The 18,032-nt window shown below is 41.8% G+C and overlaps 1 long non-coding RNA gene across 1 annotated transcript in view; it reads right to left on the bottom strand.

The window, feature by feature from the left end:
• The window catches only part of LOC310678239, a 59,494-nt gene that overhangs the window by 25,150 nt on the left and 16,312 nt on the right, over positions 1–18,032 (bottom strand). The window contains exon 2 of the long non-coding RNA XR_014511708.1: positions 964–1,207. This is a non-coding gene — a long non-coding RNA (uncharacterized lncRNA). The remainder of the gene's footprint in view (positions 1–963; positions 1,208–18,032) is intronic.

The following is an 18,032-nucleotide window of genomic DNA, read 5'->3' as shown; positions in this document are numbered from 1 at the left end:
GCTCGGGGGGGGGGCGGGGGGCGGGTGTCCTCCTCACAAGCCACAAGGACTCTCGAGCTCTCTCCCACCATTTCAGGGTTTGAATTGAATTGCCATACTTTTCCGTGTATAACACACACCCATGTATAAGACGCCCCCTAGTTTGGGGGACTAAAATTTTAGAAAATGGGGAGAGATTGCCCAGCTTTTTGGGGGGGAGGGTGGCCCAGAGTTGTTGAGCTTTTTTTTGGGGGGGGGAATTGCTGAATATCACTCACCCGCCTGGCCAAGGCTAACACTCCTCCTAACGTCTGTCCCCTCACTGGTAGAAGCAGCCAATTGAAGCAGCAACACCCTATCAACACCACTCCTTGCTGCTGACCCCAATAACACGCTGCAGACCATCTCCAGCTCACGAAATCAACCAATCCCAAGTCCCCCCTAGGTACTACCCATGTATAAGACCACCCCCTGTTAAACATATTTTTTCAGTAAAAAAACCATAGTCTTATACCTGGAAAAGTATGGTATTTATTTCCTAGTGTCACGTGTACACGTGGTTGCATGCGAGTTGATTGCTCAAAGGGGGAGGGGTGCCTGTACATAAAATTGCCACAGTCCATAGGTATCTTGAAGTTTCTTGAGAAAGATGGCTGTTTGATGCATTTCTGCTCAAAGCAGCTTCTATCCAGATTGCAAATGTAAACCATGGTTAAACTGAGGCATGTACACTTGAGACTGCCGTTGTGCATGCACAGGCTGACAGCTTCACTGAATAGGAAGAGCGCCGTCTGAGTATTGGCGTTGCATTAACTTGACTCACAAAGCTCTCATAAGAGCTTTGTGCTCTGTTGCAACTAGCCATGCCTGCTTTTAATGTCTTTGTCAACTACGCAGGGGCTAGACCAGTGCCTGGAGGCAATCATAGGCTGGATGCAGTAGCAATGCATGTAACAGGCTGGTGCTGGCAGTGCTACAGCTTACCTGGACAGAGCTAGGCCAGGACAGCGGCAAGGTCAGCGTTCTATGGTCTTCCAGTAGCGGTGCTGGGCTGGTAGCTGGTGTCGGGAGGATGGTGCATCAAGTCAGGCCCACCGCAGTAACTGTTATTGGCTGGATAAACTGGATAAACTGAAGTTGAATCCTGAAAAGATAGAGGCTTTGTGGGTTGCTGGTTCTTGAGTCAAGTTGCTGGGTTGACAACCCATCCTGGATGGTTGCTATTCTCCTGAAAAAAGAAGGTATGTAATCTATACCAGTGGTGATGGTGCATACAATTAGAGTTTTTCAATCACTGGACTACAGTCTTTGTGAATAAAACACAGAGTTGTGAAATACTGGGAAGTATAAAAATGAGGACGACCTCAAAGACCCAAATTATTATCTCAAGTTAGGTCTGTATTATTTTACTTGAATCAATATGCCATATGATAACATTTCCCCTCCTAATCTAGCAATGGTAATTGAATTGCGAACTGCATATTTAAATGGGCACTGCACATGTGATGTTGATTCACAACTAGATGTGCAGACTCACTTCATGCTATCAGCTCTTAATAGCTGGTAGGGCTAATGAAGAATAAATATTCCCCAGTGCAATGCTCATTGCTAACCTAAATTGATTTAAATTAAATAAGCATGTCTAAGCTTGATGACATTGAGTTGTTTAATATATATTTTAATATATTTTACAAAAACTCAGGATCATGAACGTGGTCACGGAGATAAATCCTGCCAACATTAGCAAATTGTCTTGATTTGATGGTTGAAAGCAGTCCTTTGCAGATTTTGATTTTAATTCCCACTATTCGATGCTTGACTCTGCTTAGCTGTCATTGAATGCCCCAGTTCATTCATATGCTTTCAACCCTTTGCAATGAATTCTGGTAGCCACAGGACAGACCTCATCTGCCTCCTCCCACCTATAGAATGGGGTTCTGTTTGCCTTGCCCTACATTTCAGCAATGTCTGATCAAGCTGTTATATAAAGGACAAAATTGATTCTATGGGGTATATGATACATGGACCATATCTTGGGTCTGATGTGCAACAGCAAAGGAAATCTGAGGCATCTCTTACTCTTTGGTGAAACTTCACATCCTTGAAGTGTTATTAACACATTGGGTCATATCCCTTAGGTAAATTATTAATAGTAATAATGTTATTTTTGTTAAAATTGACGTTTCCTTTCATCTCAGCCCATTTACCTTAGTAGCAACCACCACACACACTCACACAAAGGGAAGTTGCATTTCCCCATTTCCCCTCTCATCACTCCACATGTGCGCTTTGGGGAATGTACAGTAATCTGCAAAAAAGCTTTCATGCTCTCAGACTTACCAAAGCATGCAATATTAATTGGGATTATTAATTGTATTTACTGCGCTGGCAAAGTCTAACCTCGTTAAAGGCCAGTGGAAAGACATGGGATGAGATCTGTCATTTGGAACATCCCGCCTGCTGCCTCCTCTCTTAAATCAAAGAGGGAGAGGGAGAGAAATCCCCTCAATTTCATTAATCAGCCGTTTTCTTACAAGGTTTTGCCTTTTGTTTTGCTGCACTTCACAAGGAGAAGGTGTGTTTTCCGGGCTGCTTTGAGATCTTGGCAGTTAATGGAGCTCTTTTGATTTTTAAATAAGACTTATTCCTCCGAGTGTACAGTATAAACCTAGCAGGCAAGGGATTGCGCCTTTAAGTTCATCACTTTCCCCCCAGTGCTCTAAGTGGAAGGATTGGACTGAAACTTTAAACATTTCTAGCCATACCTAGGATATGTATAATTTATAAGCCACACACCGTTTGCTGTCAAATAGGCGATTGATCTGACTCGGATCTCGTTAATTATCCTCCACATACATTATACGTTAACAGATCTTCAGTATACTGTGTATCAATATTAATAAGATTATAAAACACTATTGATAATTAGGAAGAGAAATAGACCAGGCCTTTGATTCACTCTGTTACTAACGCCCCTGCATCTCTAGATTAAAAAGGGACCACTTTTCATTTAATAATACCAGATCAGTACATCCATCTTCTAAAATGCTTTATTAAGAGAAAGCCAAGATTTGCATCCTTGTGCAAAGGGCTATTTGAAATTGATTACGGAGGTATCATTGATGTGTGAGAAATTTGTTTCTGAGCCTCATCTAAAGGGGGGTCTTAATAGGGTGGGAGGGATTTAAGGTGGAGCACTATACACTTTGATCTTTGATCTGCAAATTTCTAACCCCCCTCCCCCGCTCTCTCTGTCAAGCTGTATTTGGAGAGCCATATTGTCTTGTTTGGGAGGAAATTAAATAGGACATCATCTTCCACACTTTAAAAATAAGACAACATCTGTTTTATTGCATCTCAAAGGAGGAGAATGGCAAATGAAAAAGCAGAAAGAAATAAAAATATTAATATATGGTGTCTACATATTCGGTAGCATTTAATAAGATTTTTTTTCTTACTCCCTGGCCCTTTCTGCATGTCGCCTGGAATCCGTAGTTAATATGACCTGGCATTCCTATTTTCAAAAGACATCAATTTATTAACTTCAAACAGAAATCTTGCCACTAACTAGAACCCTTGGAAATGTTTCGCATATAAATTAAAACATGTGCATGTTGCTATTCCTAAAATTTCATTACGAAGGGGAAAACATACTCTAGCAGACTCGGGGGAACTTAAAATTTGGGATTTTAATTTCAGGTTTGTGCAGTCTATATGCAAACAAGATCAGGTATGCAGATAATAAAATCAATAAAAAGGGTAAAGGTACCCCTGCCCGTACGGGCCAGTCTTGACAGACTCTAGGGTTGTGTGCCCATCTCACTCAAAGAGGCCAAGGGCCAGCGCTGTCCGAAGACACTTCCGGGTCACGTGGCCAGCGTGACATCGCTGCTCTGGCGAGCCAGAGCCGCACACAGAAACGCCGTTTACCTTCCCGCTAGTAAGCGGTCCCTATTTATCTACTTGCACCCAGGGGTGCTTTCGAACTGCTAGGTTGGCAGGCGCTGGGACCGAACAGCGGGAATGCACCCCGCCGCGGGGATTCGAACTGCCGACCTTTCGATCGGCAAGCCCTAGGCACTGAGGCTTTAACCCACAGCGCCACCCGCGTCCCAAATAAAATCAATACTGATAGACTAATTGATTAGGAAACAGAGGCCACATATTGAGAGCCATCAGTACTATGGCTTGGATCATCTTCCTGGCAGTATATTCTCAGGCTCTGAAGAGGTTCTGCCCATCCAGACTAGCTATTGGGACTTCCTAGATCAAAACAGCTATGATTGGTTTCCTGTTTGGGCTGGGCCTTTATTCCTAGCTTGGTCTGTGGCACTGACTCTATGTCTCCTCGCATCCCTGATTCCTGGCACACCTCTGGCACTGCTATTGATGGGCACCAGACTGCTATGCAGGATTTAAAAACAGCATAGACAAGCATAGCCTTTGCCAACCTCATGCCATCCAGATTCTATGGACAATTACTAGACCATTGGTCCTACTGCCTGGAGCTGATGAGAGTTGCTGTGCAAAGCATATGGAGGGCACCAGACTGGCAAATTCTGGACTAACTGAACCAGTATGAGGAGGAGGCTTGATTCTTGATAGTTGGGATTACCAGAGGCAGAGGGTCCCCACCCAAACAGGATGTCTGGTTGTCAGTCGGTCCTAAGCAGAAAAGGAAAGTATGGAACTTGGAGATGATTAAGAGATACCAGTAAAGCTTGCTGGACTTGAACCTAGATATGAACAACCTAGATGGCTCTTAATGCTCACCTTAAAGAAAAAACAAGCATTGCTGATTCCAAACTGCTCCCGAACAGATTAAAATGTCGTATTTGAAGGGTAAATGAAATAAACACATCCTGATTATTTTTCATGAAGAGAAAACAAGAAGACACTTAAAAAAAGTTATTCCCCAAAGGTTTTCCAGGTTATGGTTTAATGCAGTAGGTTGACACGCAAACTCGATCTCACCCTTGATACATGCTATCCAACGTTGCTCTCTGTAGAATGGCAACTTGCAGAAATTGTAATGGTTAAAAGAGAGACAGTTTGTATCACAACCTGGGCTGTAGCCCTCATTTCCCCAGAGCTTCACTTGCTTTGATCCTCTGGAGAGCATTGTGAGAGAAATTGTGAACCTCCTGTTTCTGCCTGTCTTCTTTTTACACCACACTGGTTTCGCAAGGAAATAGAGGGTTTTAACATTTTGCCAAGCCTTCACCAGGAATTAAACCTTCTTCATTAATCCAGTCTCCGATAACTGCTGGTTAAAAGCTGCAATAAATATTTCATACTTGATTGTGTTGCGTTCCTTGCTGTGTTTATTAAATGGAGGTTTCTCATAATTCCAGTTATTCATTTTAATAGGTCAGGACTTGGCTGTGATTTAAACAGACCACTGAGGAAATAGCCGTGGTTAAACATTGTAACAATATGGATTATTAATTTAATTGGCCAGCTATTACTTGTTTTGACTCTGTGCTAACATATTTAGCTCAGTCTCTCGTGGCCTATAAACCACAAAGGTCATGACTCCAACATTCACAAGAACGGGAAAAAGAGAATCAGGACTGAGATTATGAGGGAAAATAGAGGAACTGTGTGGGGAAGCAAGAGTGGGAAAGGCTAAGGGCTTGCTGGAGGCAGTGCAGGGCAAAAGGGGATTTATTTAGTAGCTTAGCAATAGAATATCCCTCTAAACCATCGTCCGAACTGGCAGCTGCTTTCAGTCAGTATCTCTCAAAGGTGATTTCAGGCAGGGTTTTTTAAATCTTTAGATATAATGATGTTAACCCCACGCATTTAATAACACCTTTTCTTTATTTCTTGCTTTTCTCTCTGATGATGCTAAAAGATAATATACCATGCAAAATATCCCTTCATCAAGTGCATTATTTGTAGGCGAACAAAGAAGTCGGTCCTCATCATTCTATTCCCCACCTCCTCCCAGCACCTTTGTTGAAACCACTTCGGGAATCTAGTTAGATACAGTGGGGTGAAAAGGGTACCTTCCAAAGGGCATGCTGGTGGAAGCAATCAAAATAAGAGGTACAACATGGAAAATTGTAAGGTTTTTTTAAAATCTCCTGAGCACAACAGAAGCAAGCCAGACCGCTCTGCATGAAAGAAGCCAGGGTTTTGTTGTCAATGCTGCTGCTGTTGCTTTTATTTAATGCAAAACCCACCCAGTGCCACTAGGTGAAATTGCCACACCAAACAGAAGCAAAATATGACCTTGGCAGCTATGCAGCCACATTTAGATGATGGGAAGAAGAGCCCTGCTGGATCATACTAGGGGCTTGTGTAGTTCTGTTTCTCACATACCCACCAGACACTTGTGGGAAGCCCACAACCAGGGCAAGAGCACTCACTGGTTCACAATCTCCAGCAAATGGTTCTCAGAGGTATGCCATCAAGACTGCGCAATTCAAGTGGGTTTGGTACTCCTGCGCAACAAACCTACTTCCAGCAAACAAACAAACAAACATACAAGACGTTTTGCAGTTAGTAAAGTAATGGGGCAAGGCAGTGGAAATTGTGGAATAACACTTGCTTGACACAAATCGGGTCAAATACTCAATAAACAGCAAACACTGTATAACCTCACCACAAACATTTGTGCAAATAAATCAGGTTGCATCTCCCCAAAATGGGTCGTGTGGAACTTTGCCATCTGAAATGGGGCATGAAAACTGGAATTCTTAGACCTGGAGATGAAAACCTCAAACAGTCCCAGTCATAAGCAGTCAACAGCAAAATGAGAATTCCTTGCCTCTTTCTACCTACCAGATTCTCTTCTATAGCCCTCAACTGCTGTCCTCAACTTGTGCTAGCACAGAACTCATTCTACAGATATTAGCTTCTGCTTACCTTTAACTGACCACAGTACTTACATCATCCTTGAATGTCAGAGTTAGGACCAAAACAGATACGATGTTTGTTGCTGAAAACAAGCCTTCTCTTTGAGGGACAACTATGCCAATTTTATTTAATAAGGTATTTCATAATGTGACCTCAACACTCTCCAACAGGGATCCTACAGCCATGCTTGAAGATGGAAACCTGGAATCTCCTCACTTTCTGAACCAAGCAGTGGTAGATCAAACAAGTAATTCCACACAATCTTCCCTGTTTACAACATTGGAAAGTATCACAGCTGTTATATTACGAGTGTTCAAATTCTCAGTTCACATTCCAGGTAGCTGCAGATGGGTTTGTGAAGACTCTCGATGGAATCCTGATCCACACAATAAGCATTTTCATAAAGTATGACATTAAGCAGTAACCAGAAAGCCTGTCCCTATGCTCTTCAGTTTGCTGCCTAGAAAATAGGATGACATGTCACAAGATAAAACCACTAATTTCCACTAATTAGATTCTCCATTTTGGTATATTCTGCTTATAAGGATTTTGCCTGTGAGGTTTTATATCTACATTTAAACTGGTTTGATGCTGCTTCTGGGTGAAACACATTACAGCAAGGTTGAGATTCTACGCCCCTTACAATATGCTGCTTGATAGTAGAATGCATCATATTAGGCCTAACCTATATCTATTCAATAATAAAAAACATTACTCTATGGATGTGTTGCAAATCCTGGAAACCCTAACCTAAATCAACATCTGTCTGCACTCAGCCATTTTTTATATATGTAAACAAGCATTTATCCACTTTCCACAATATGAAAAAATATATACAAGCAAATCATATTCCAAACTCTCCAGTCTCACGAGATGCTTGTTTTAACAATTTAACCAATCCTATTTATAGGTCTCCTATTTTCCCTCTTCTCTGAAGATACAAAATACCAGGGAAAGGACCATGAAATTTCAGTACGTGGAAGAAGAAGATAAAAGAAGATAAAAATACAGAATACATGAAGAATGAGTGGGAGAAAATTGAGATCTAGGCATAGATGACCAAGTTTAATTGAACACAGTTGCTATTGCAACTTGGAGGCTGGCAATGATGATCTTAAATCTGGATAAGAACACCTAACAGATGTGCATGGAGGCACTCACTGCTCATTAGTGTGTTGTGAAATCCCATCATAGATCTTATGTAAGTGCTGCTGGGACAGAATCCAGCAGAATATGACATGATTTACATCATCCACTCCCAGGAAGATTGGCCATGTTATATGGCTGTGGTGGCCTATTTTGAAAGCCAAGCAGTAAACACACACACACACACACACACACACACACACACACGGGACAATGTGGGTGATAGGCACTTGTGGAAAGATGTTTCAGTGTACACAAATGTAAGCAGTTCAGTTTAGAAAAGGAGTGGAGAGCCTGTGGCCCACTAGAGACGCTGCTAGACTCCAATTCCCAGCAGACCCTGCCAGCATGGAGGCTGGATGGGAGCCATAGTCCAACAACATGGAGGACCACAAGTCTTCCACCTGCTGATTTAGTACTTCCTTCATTCCTGATAATGTAAACAGTGGGACCTGCTAAAAAACATTGCAGTGTGGTGTGTTTGTGTTTAGGGTACCCGCAAACCAGCCATACTCTCTTCTAGGACATTCAATTCCATGCTCTTCCCCTATTTTTCTACACACACAACGATCAACTTGTGACTCTGAGCAGGCCCAGTCTTTATTGTGATATTTATTCTCCTAAAGTTTGTTCTTCTGCAAACCTTGGTGCTTCCTCAAGCCTCGCAAAATTTCCCTCTTGTGCATATTGGCTACACTTGGAGAATTGAGTTTGCTATTAGTATATGATGATATTGATGAATTCTGTTGCAACAATAGGTACTACAGCTATACAAGTTTGAATACTGGAAATTTAAAAAACAACAACCTGGCATTCCCATAATTATTTCTGGTAAAATGGTTGACTAGCATGAAAAATATGTATTGGTGCTGGTATGCTGAAGTTATCCTTCAGAGTTATTACCTCGTTTAAATCTCAGTAATCTTTCCTGTTCTACATTTTCTACAAATCTGTTAATAAAATACTAGTTTCTTGGTTGCTCTTAAGTTTTTTAAATTGATTTCTGGAAACTCTTCTTGGACTGCATATAGTCAATAATTAAACACACACACACAATATATACTCCAGTGCAAAAGATGTTATCCATATTCACACTCATAAGTCACTCTTACCTGCCTTTCATTTCTGAGGGTACATTTAACATTCACAGTCTTTTATATTACTAAGTGAAATCAGAACAAAATATGGTAATTAATCCATTGTGCATTCAAGGATTCAGGTTTGAGCAGCAGATGGGAAAAGTTGTGGATCATAACCCCATGCAATATTTGACAGAATATCAGTCAAATATAGTTCACACATCTTCATGTTTCTGTCAGTCCCTCTTATCTAAAGTTAATTTAAAGTGACAAGAACTACATTAGCACTTTTCAAAGGGTAATGCAAAACTTTAGAATATTCGCTTAGAATCAATACCTATTCAGGCTCACACAGTGGTCAGACTAGTACTATTCTGAGAGTAATTTATCCCCAACCCCCTTCATGCTAAATTCCTTGTATATTCAAACAATTCAAAGCATTCAAAGCTCAGATTAAAACAACATCATCATCAAATCAGGTGTAGTCTAAATGAGAATGTGCAAATTTACTTTTCAGATTATTTACACAAACACAAATAAAGAGGAAAGGCGAGGCTTTTCAAAGGCATAGTCAGCATTATGATGAAAGTAAAAATAGCACCATTAGAGTGTCCTGAGGTTCCTTGGCAACTTCAGAATATATTATTTGATGACAAGAAGCTAAGGGCCAGTTGTAGGGAGGCAAAGCCTGCTTTCCAGGTTTAGATTGGTGTTGGCTGCCTGAGTAATTGGACTGCATGTATTTCTTTGGTCTGTTGTTCTTTTTAAAGCTTGAAACCGATCATTATCATAAAAAAAGCCTGCTGGGTCAGACCAAAGGCCTATCTAGTCCAGGATCTTGTTCTCATTGTGGCCCACTGGAAGCCCCTGAGAAGCTCATGCTCACCAACTACTGGTATTCAGAAACATACTGTCTGCAATGCCGGAAGCATAACATAGTATGTACCCTGCCACAGTTGCGGTGACAATCCTTGTCAGGATGAGAGAAATCACTATGTTCAGCCATTTGGATTTTTGTGCTTGGGTGAGGAACCAATGGGATGAAATTACCACCTGCATAATCATTGGCATTGCCACCCACAGTGATTCTGTAAAGGGGATTTCAAAATCCCCATGTGTGGGTGTCTATTTGCAAATTGTCCATCCTCTTTTTATATATAAATTTTTATTAGTTTTTCAACATATCATTTTCAACAATAATTAAACGTACTTTTACATCTTACACAATTTTTTTGACTTCCATCAATCACATCTGAAAATTTTCCAATCTATTCACTTAATTTACATTTCTTATTTTTGCTATTACGTTTAAATCTCATAACTAATATCTCTTTTCTTTCTCTTCTTTGCAATATTTCATATATTTCTCCTTACAAAACTTCTTGTGGTCCTGCTAGCGTAATTTGTTGATTACAATTGCTCTTCAAATAACAAACTGTCCATCCTCAGCATTCACGGACAATATATGAACAGATACCCTCCAACATTTCTGCAATAAAAATAGGGATGTCCCATTCCATAATGATAATTTTACTATTTATACCCCACACATCTTATTGGGTTGCCCCAGCACTCTGGGCGGCTTCCAACATATATACAAACATAATAAAATATTGAACATTTTTTTAAAAAAAAACCTTCGTTATATACTGGTTTTCAACCAGAATGCCCTGGCATCCTGGGATGCCTTGAATGATGGTCAGGGGTGCTGCGAGCAACACTGGCCTCTGCCCCTCTTTCCTTCCCTCCCTCTTCTGATGCCCTCTCAAGTCTCTGCTTTACAACGTCTTGCACAGCTGTTTGTTTCAGCATCCTTGCCTACAAGCTCCCCAGGCAAATGGTGCCTCTGGGGCTGGCCAGGGGGTGCTGGTTGCCAGGAACTGAGGTGGCTCAGAGACCGGGTGGCTGTGGTGGCTTCCTGGAGGACTCCCAAGGAGAGAGGAAAGGAGAGAAGGCTGAGGGAACACTCCACCAGGGAGGGTGTTTGAGAAAGGGTGAGAGGCTGCCAGCTCAGCAGGCAAGGCGCGACAGAACTGGGCTCCGGAGCCCTACAGGGGTGCCACAGAAAGAATGTACAGTGGTAGCTCGGGTTAAGAACTTAATTTGTTCTGGAAGTCTGTTCTTAACCTGAGGTACCACTTTAGCTAATGGGGCACCCCGCTGCCACACGATTTCTGTTTTCATCCTGAAGCAAAGTTCTTAACCCAAGGTACTATTTCTGGGTTAGCAGAGTCTGTAACCTGAAGCGTCTGTAACCCGAGGTACCACTGTAGTTGGTCAAGGGAGCCATGGACTCAAAAAGGTTGAAAACCTCTGCTATACAGGATTACCTTCATATGGCTCAGAAGTTGGATAACTCCATAAAGGTAAAGGTAAAAGTACCCCTGCCCGTACGGGCCAGTCGTGACCGACTCTAGGGTTGTGCGCTCATCTCACTCAAGAGGCCTGGAGCTGGAGCTGTCCGAAGACACTTCCAGGTCACGTGGCCAGCGTGACGAAGCTGCTCTGGCGAGCCAGAGCCGCACACGGAAACGCCGTTTACCTTCCCGCTAGTAAGCGGTCCCTATTTATCTACTTGCACTTAGGGGTGCTTTCGAACTGCTAGGTGGGCAGGAGCTGGGACCGAACGATGGGAGCTCACCCCGCCACGGGGATTCGAACCGCCGAGGAACATCTTTACCTGGCGCCTAAAGGTGTATAATGAAAGCGCCAGCTGAACCTCCCTGATCAAGCCTATCTAACTTGGAAAACCCAGTTCTCCCTTTTCCATTTAGCAGCTTGATCCAATGCATCCTCTGGTCCATTTGTTCAGTGGGACTAGCTTCCAACTAAGCGTGCATAAAAATGCAGCCTTAAAAATATTACTAACCTTTACTGATTGAGGATCAAGCTTGTTAAACCACCATTAAAGCTTTCCTAAAATTTCAGCTCTAGTTACCTTTCAGAACTGTCCATCAATTATGCTGCACTTTTAAAGGCCTTTCCTACCCTCCCCTCTTTCCCAGTCACATTCTGTCCCTATTTTTTTTTAAACTTTTAACTTACTACCCCTCCTTTGTCCTAATTTTGTGTAAAAGAACAATTCTCCATACCGTTGATGTGTGACATATTTTATGGAGTACCCCCTGAGAGGAAAGTGAAAAAAGGGGAAGGGGACAAGATCTCTTCATTCTCCCAAGTTTTATCTAGGAATACTGGGGTTCTGCAGAAATGTTGCAACCACTCTAGACATCGGTATATTCCTGGATCCCTAAACCTGATGGTTTAAGTCACAGGCATGGCCAAACTTAGCTCTCCAGCTGTTTTGGGACTACAATTCCCATCATCCCTGACCACTGGTCCTGTCACCTAGGGATGATGGGAACTGTAGTCCCAAAACAGCTGGAGGATCAAGTTTGGCCATGCCAGGTTTAAGACAAACATACACACAATACTGGCAAACGGGAACCAAGTAGTCCTGTACTGCAGCTGCTGTTATAAATCAAATCCATCACAGAAGCCTGTTAATATGCGTGGTACTGGCTGATGCTGAAGTGGGGCCTAAGCCCCTCATTCCCAAGTTTTTGCCTATGATTAAAGCCTCTCCTTGTGGGGGACATGAACTAAATACAGTGGTACCTCAGATTACATACGCTTCAGGTTACATACACTTCAGGTTACAGACTCCGCTAACCCGGAAATAGTACCTCAGGTTAAGAACTTTGCTTCAGGATGAGAACAGAAATCATGCTCCGGCGGCGCGGCAGCAGCAGGAGGCCCCATTAGCTAAAGTGGTGCTTCAGGTTAAGAACAGTTTCAGGTTAAGAATGGACCTCCGGAACAAATTAAGTTCTCAACCTGAGGTACCACTGTAAGGACTAGTCAAAGATGTTCTGTAGTGCTGTGTCAAATGAGAAGATGAGAGGCACGAGGAAGGGCTGAAGCTCAGTGGTAGGGCACCTGCTTGCAGAAGTCCTAGGTTCAATCTCCAGCATCTCCAGGTGCTTGCCTGAAACCCTAGAGAGCCACTGCCAGTCAGTGTAGACAATACTGAGCTACATGGACCAATGGGTCTGCCTCCATATAAGGCAGCTCCCTATGTTTCTAAAAGCCACACAGAGAAAACTTCTAATTAAAGGCACAGGAGCCTTGAAAAGCCTCAATAGTCCTTTGCCAGACCACACTTGGCAGGCTGTCACTGTAATTGTGTTTTAAGGGGGGGGGGCACATATAGGCACAAAAAGAAGGGGCAACATAATAAACACTAGCAGGGTATAAAAAAGGTAAATCCAAACTGTGGTTCTAGATTGGACTTGTGTTGTATCTATTCTGGTTGCCCAATGCAACTTGCATTTTATTCATTGATTCTGTTACTAATTAATTTTATGAAACAGTGCATATGGTAGCAACATTTCAGCAGAAAAAAGAAACCACCCATGTATCAGGATGCAGATTGCCAAAACTACTTAGAGATTCTTTACGTCACTTCTAGATCTTCCTGCCGTTGATGCCTTGAAGACTCATCACATGATAGCAAGCCACTTTACAGTGTTTCAGGTAATGTCCGATGGAAAGTCATAATGTGCAGCCTGGCCTTGAGTCTAAAATGAGTTATTTAAAATACTGCATTAGAATGAAATCCTATTTTTCATAATTATGTCATATATTTATATAACTGAAATACAAAGCCCTTGAAGAAATTACTGCTGCATTATAGCGTAGAAGGGTAGAGCAGGAAGGAGGCACATTAATTTTCAGAAAGAAGGATGAATATGAACACACAGGGTTTGTGCTATCTGTGGAGACAAATTGTGGTATCTGAGTAAACTGTAACTGCCCAGTGGAACTTAATAACCTTATTTCAGAAAAAGTTGCGGAATGAAAGGTACCTAATTTCTGAGAGCCAACAACAAAGCTGAAAAAATGTCATAGGTGAAGGAGGCTTCTGTGAGGTCCAAGGACTGGCTGACTGACTGACAAAAGGAGAGATGATACATTCCAGGATCTAAGGTGGGCATTTCTGTGACGTCACTTAATGCTAAACCAAAAATCTTACAGTGTACCTTGTTCAGAGACGTTGCACTGCTGGTGTTTCTGACTAGGCCACATCTGGGCTGTGGGTCCTGGAAGACCTGCTCCCTGCCTTGTGGGCCTTTTCCCACCTGGCCTGTGAGTTTGTGGCCGTCACTGACTCCAGCTGCAAAAGCTGAAGCTGCTGAACAGACTCTTTGGCTGGGGGCTGTTTTTGTTGTTGGTTTTTTGTATCTTTATTTTAGAACTTTTTTGGCGATTTATGTGGGAAAGTATGGTTTCATACTTTTTATGTTTTATTCATTGTTTTTGGCTACTTTTTAATGTTGTAGTTACGTATTTTTTCCCATGTTGCAAGCCTCCTTGAGCATGGTTTGAACTGCAGCAGATCCTGTAAGACTCATCCTTTTTAAATATATTCAAGATTCTGACATTATAGTCATCTTTTATCATTATCCCCCTCCCAGTGTGTGTTAATTTGAATTTCTGAAGGGGCAGAGGAATACACTAATCATGGTCCCTGTGGAACCATCAAGTGATGCTTGATCCACAACCTCTTTTGTAAATTTAAAACCAAAATTATCAACTGTAAAAAACAAAAAACAAAATTGGGGGTGGGGTGTTAAGAGCTAGGGGAAAAAGTGGTCAATCTATTTTAAAAAGGTAAGCTTTGTATTATTCCATGTCCAAGGGGCAGAGCTCCAAATATAATTCAGGGACTTCCAGCTCTAGCTTCTGGGTTTCATTCATGTAGTGCATAAGGAAGGATTAATTTTGAACATGTGTTTTCAAAAACATTTATTTGTAATATTTAAAGTTATACTTATATTCTCTTAATTATTTGTTATCATATGCCACTTTAAATGGTTTTTAGATGATGACATAAAAACTTCTCATTTCACCTTTGTATTTGTTTATTAAAAACAACTTTAAAGAAGTAAAAGATCAGAGGATTAAGTAAATTAATGAGCAGGAGATGGAGACATAAAAGGCTTTCAAAGTGTTTTCATCGCAACACTAACATGCAGATCTTTTAGCAACATCTATTCAGAACTCAAATTAGTCCTATCACGTATGTGGATGCACACACCTCAAAGCTTCATATAAGCAGCCATTTCTACAATATCCATGCCACCACTAGAATACTACCAGCTTTACAGTGCAAATATCATTAGCCATAACAACTATTCTTAAGGTGGACTGAAGGGCACACTCATTGCCAAAGATAGTAGTAGCAGTAGTAGCAGTAGTAGTAGTAGTAGTAGTAGTTGTAGTAGCAGTAGTAATAATACTTTGATTTGAACCAAAAGCATTTGCACAATCAAGAAACCCCCAATTCCACTGGTACTATTAGTCTTAAAGCATAGTGTAGAGTTTGTGGATACAAGAGAAGCCCGGTGGAATGGGGAAAAAACAGGGGCACGTGGTTATTGCTGCATACAAACTCTACAGCAAGGTCAGGGAAGTCTATACGGGGCGTGGTGTCATTATGTACATTGAGGTAGATATAGGTCCAAGAAGTTAGAAATCACAAAAAGGGCTAACTTGTCCACATGATTTCTGTGAGTATTAATACTAGGCCCCAAAAGTAATTTAGTATTTAGGGCATATTATCGTCTCCCCATTCAAAATGCCCAGGGTGATCTTGAGCTAGAGAATGCAATCAATGAAGCAGTCAAAGAGACTGGGTGAAAATTGAAGAAAAACATTGTTAGGGTTAGATTAGATTAGATTAGAAATTTATTTGTCATTGTCCGTATATACACAGTATACACAACAACGAAAATCAAACACCCACCCAAAGACCGGGTTCACATACACATTTGCACGTACCTCCAACACTCTCATTCCATTCAGACATAATCTATAAAACATACATAATCCAAAATATAAAATGACCTATTAAAGGCATAACATAACCTAAACCCTATCTCATTCCTTCCTACTCCCTGCTTGCTATTTCTTACAACTGGCCCTGAGATCATTATTTAGTGCAATCAGAGCTCTTGGATAGAAACTATTCAGAAGGCGTGTGGTTCGTGTTTTCATTGTCCTATATCTTCTGCCCGAAGGCAACAGTTCAAAGAAGTTGTGAGCAGGATGGGTGGGATCTCTCAGGATATTGTGTGACTTCTTCAAAGTGCGAGACGTGAAGATCTCATCCAGGGTTGGTAGCTGGAGCCCAATAACATTCTGGGCAATTTTAGTTATTCTCAGTAAAGCTTTTTTATCCATTTCAGAGCTACTTCCATACCACGATAATATACTATAAGTTAAGACACTCTCAATGGTACTGTGATAATAGGACAGGAGTAGGTGCTGAGATAGATTCAGTCCCCTGAGCATTCTCAGGAAATACAACCTCCCCTGCACCTTCCTCACAACCATGTTAATATTTGCAGTCCATGAGAGGTCCTCAGAGATATAAATGCCCAGGTATTTAAAACTACCAACCCTCTCCACCTCCTCGCCATTTATGTGCAATGGTAAAAATACACTTTTCTTTCTCCTAAAATCAACTATGAGTTCTTTGGTTTTTTTGGTGTTAAGCATAAGATTGTTTTCTTTACACCATTGAATTAACCCCTGTACTTCTTTCCTATAAGCAGTCTCATTGTTCTCACTAATGAGCCCCACCACTGTTGTATCATCCGCAAATTTGATGATTGTGTTGGACTTATACAGTGGGGTGCAATCAGATGTGTACAGGGAATAGAGAAAGGGACTTAGCACACATCCCTGAGGAGCTCCTGTGCCTAATACTAGAGTAGAAGAATAGTAAGGTCCCATTCTCACTGTCTGCGGCCTGTCAGTCAGGAAATCCCTTACCCACAGACAGATCTTCTGATGTATACCCAATTGATCATTTTAAGAAATAACCTGTCTGGCAAAATTGTATTGAAGGCAGAACTGTAGTCCACAAACAACAGCCTTGCGTAGGTTCCCTGTTGTTCTAAATGACTCAGTACGGTGTGGACAACGATGGAAATAGCATCATCAGTAGATCTATTTCTTCTGTATGCAAACTGGAACGGGTCTAGAGTGGATGGAAGACCAGCCTTAATATGATCTAGCACCAATCTCTCGAAACATTTCATAACGACAGATGTTAGGGCTATTGGTCTATAGTCATTGAGAGATACCACCACTGACTGCTTGGGGACTGGCACTATAATCGATGTCTTCAGGCAGGTAGGGACAGAACCCTGCGACAGGGATAGATTAAAAATGTCCGTAAATACTCCAGCTAATTCTGCAGCGCAGTCCCTAAGTACCCGTCCCGTGATTCCATCCGGTCCAGCTGCCTTCCTAATGTTAATGCTCCGAAAGGCACGTTGTACATCAGAGGTCTGTAGTAAAAATGGTTGTCTATCAGTAGTAGCTTCTGATGATGTGCTGGTAGCCAATGCTGTAGTGACAGTAGTTCCAGTTCCCACCTCCAAGCGACTAAAAAATTGATTCAGTTGATCAGCTAAGTGCGCACTGCTGCTAGCCAGTTCGTTTTTAATATTTTGCCCTGTAATTTGTCGCAGGCCTTGCCATACTCGACGAGGGTCGGAGCTCTCAAAATGTTTTTCGATCCTCCGGCAGTACATAGCTTTGGCGTTCTTAATGCCCTTTTTCAATTTGGCTCTGGCTTCTCTATACTGTTGCGCATCACCAGAGTGAAAAGCAGCATTTCTTGCCTTTAACAGCAGATACACATCCCTGTTTAGCCAGGGCTTGTTGTTAGGGAACACCCGTATTTGTTTGGTGGTAGTGACGACATCAATGCAGCTTTTAACGTAGAACAGTACTGTTGAAGCGTATGTGTCCACATTATTCCCCGCAAAAAGCGACCACTCGGTGCTCCGAAAACAATCTTGAAGTTGTTCAGATGCACCTACTGGCCACACTCGTATCTCTCTAATCGATGGTCTAATTCTGCGTACGAGAGGTCTATATGATGGTATC

Source organism: Podarcis tiliguerta (assembly GCF_965153285.1).
Source record: "Podarcis tiliguerta genome assembly, chromosome: 5".
Taxonomy (NCBI): Eukaryota; Metazoa; Chordata; class Lepidosauria; order Squamata; family Lacertidae; genus Podarcis; species Podarcis tiliguerta.
Note: the sequence above shows the minus strand (reverse complement) of the source record. Positions and strands in the feature narration are given on the sequence as shown.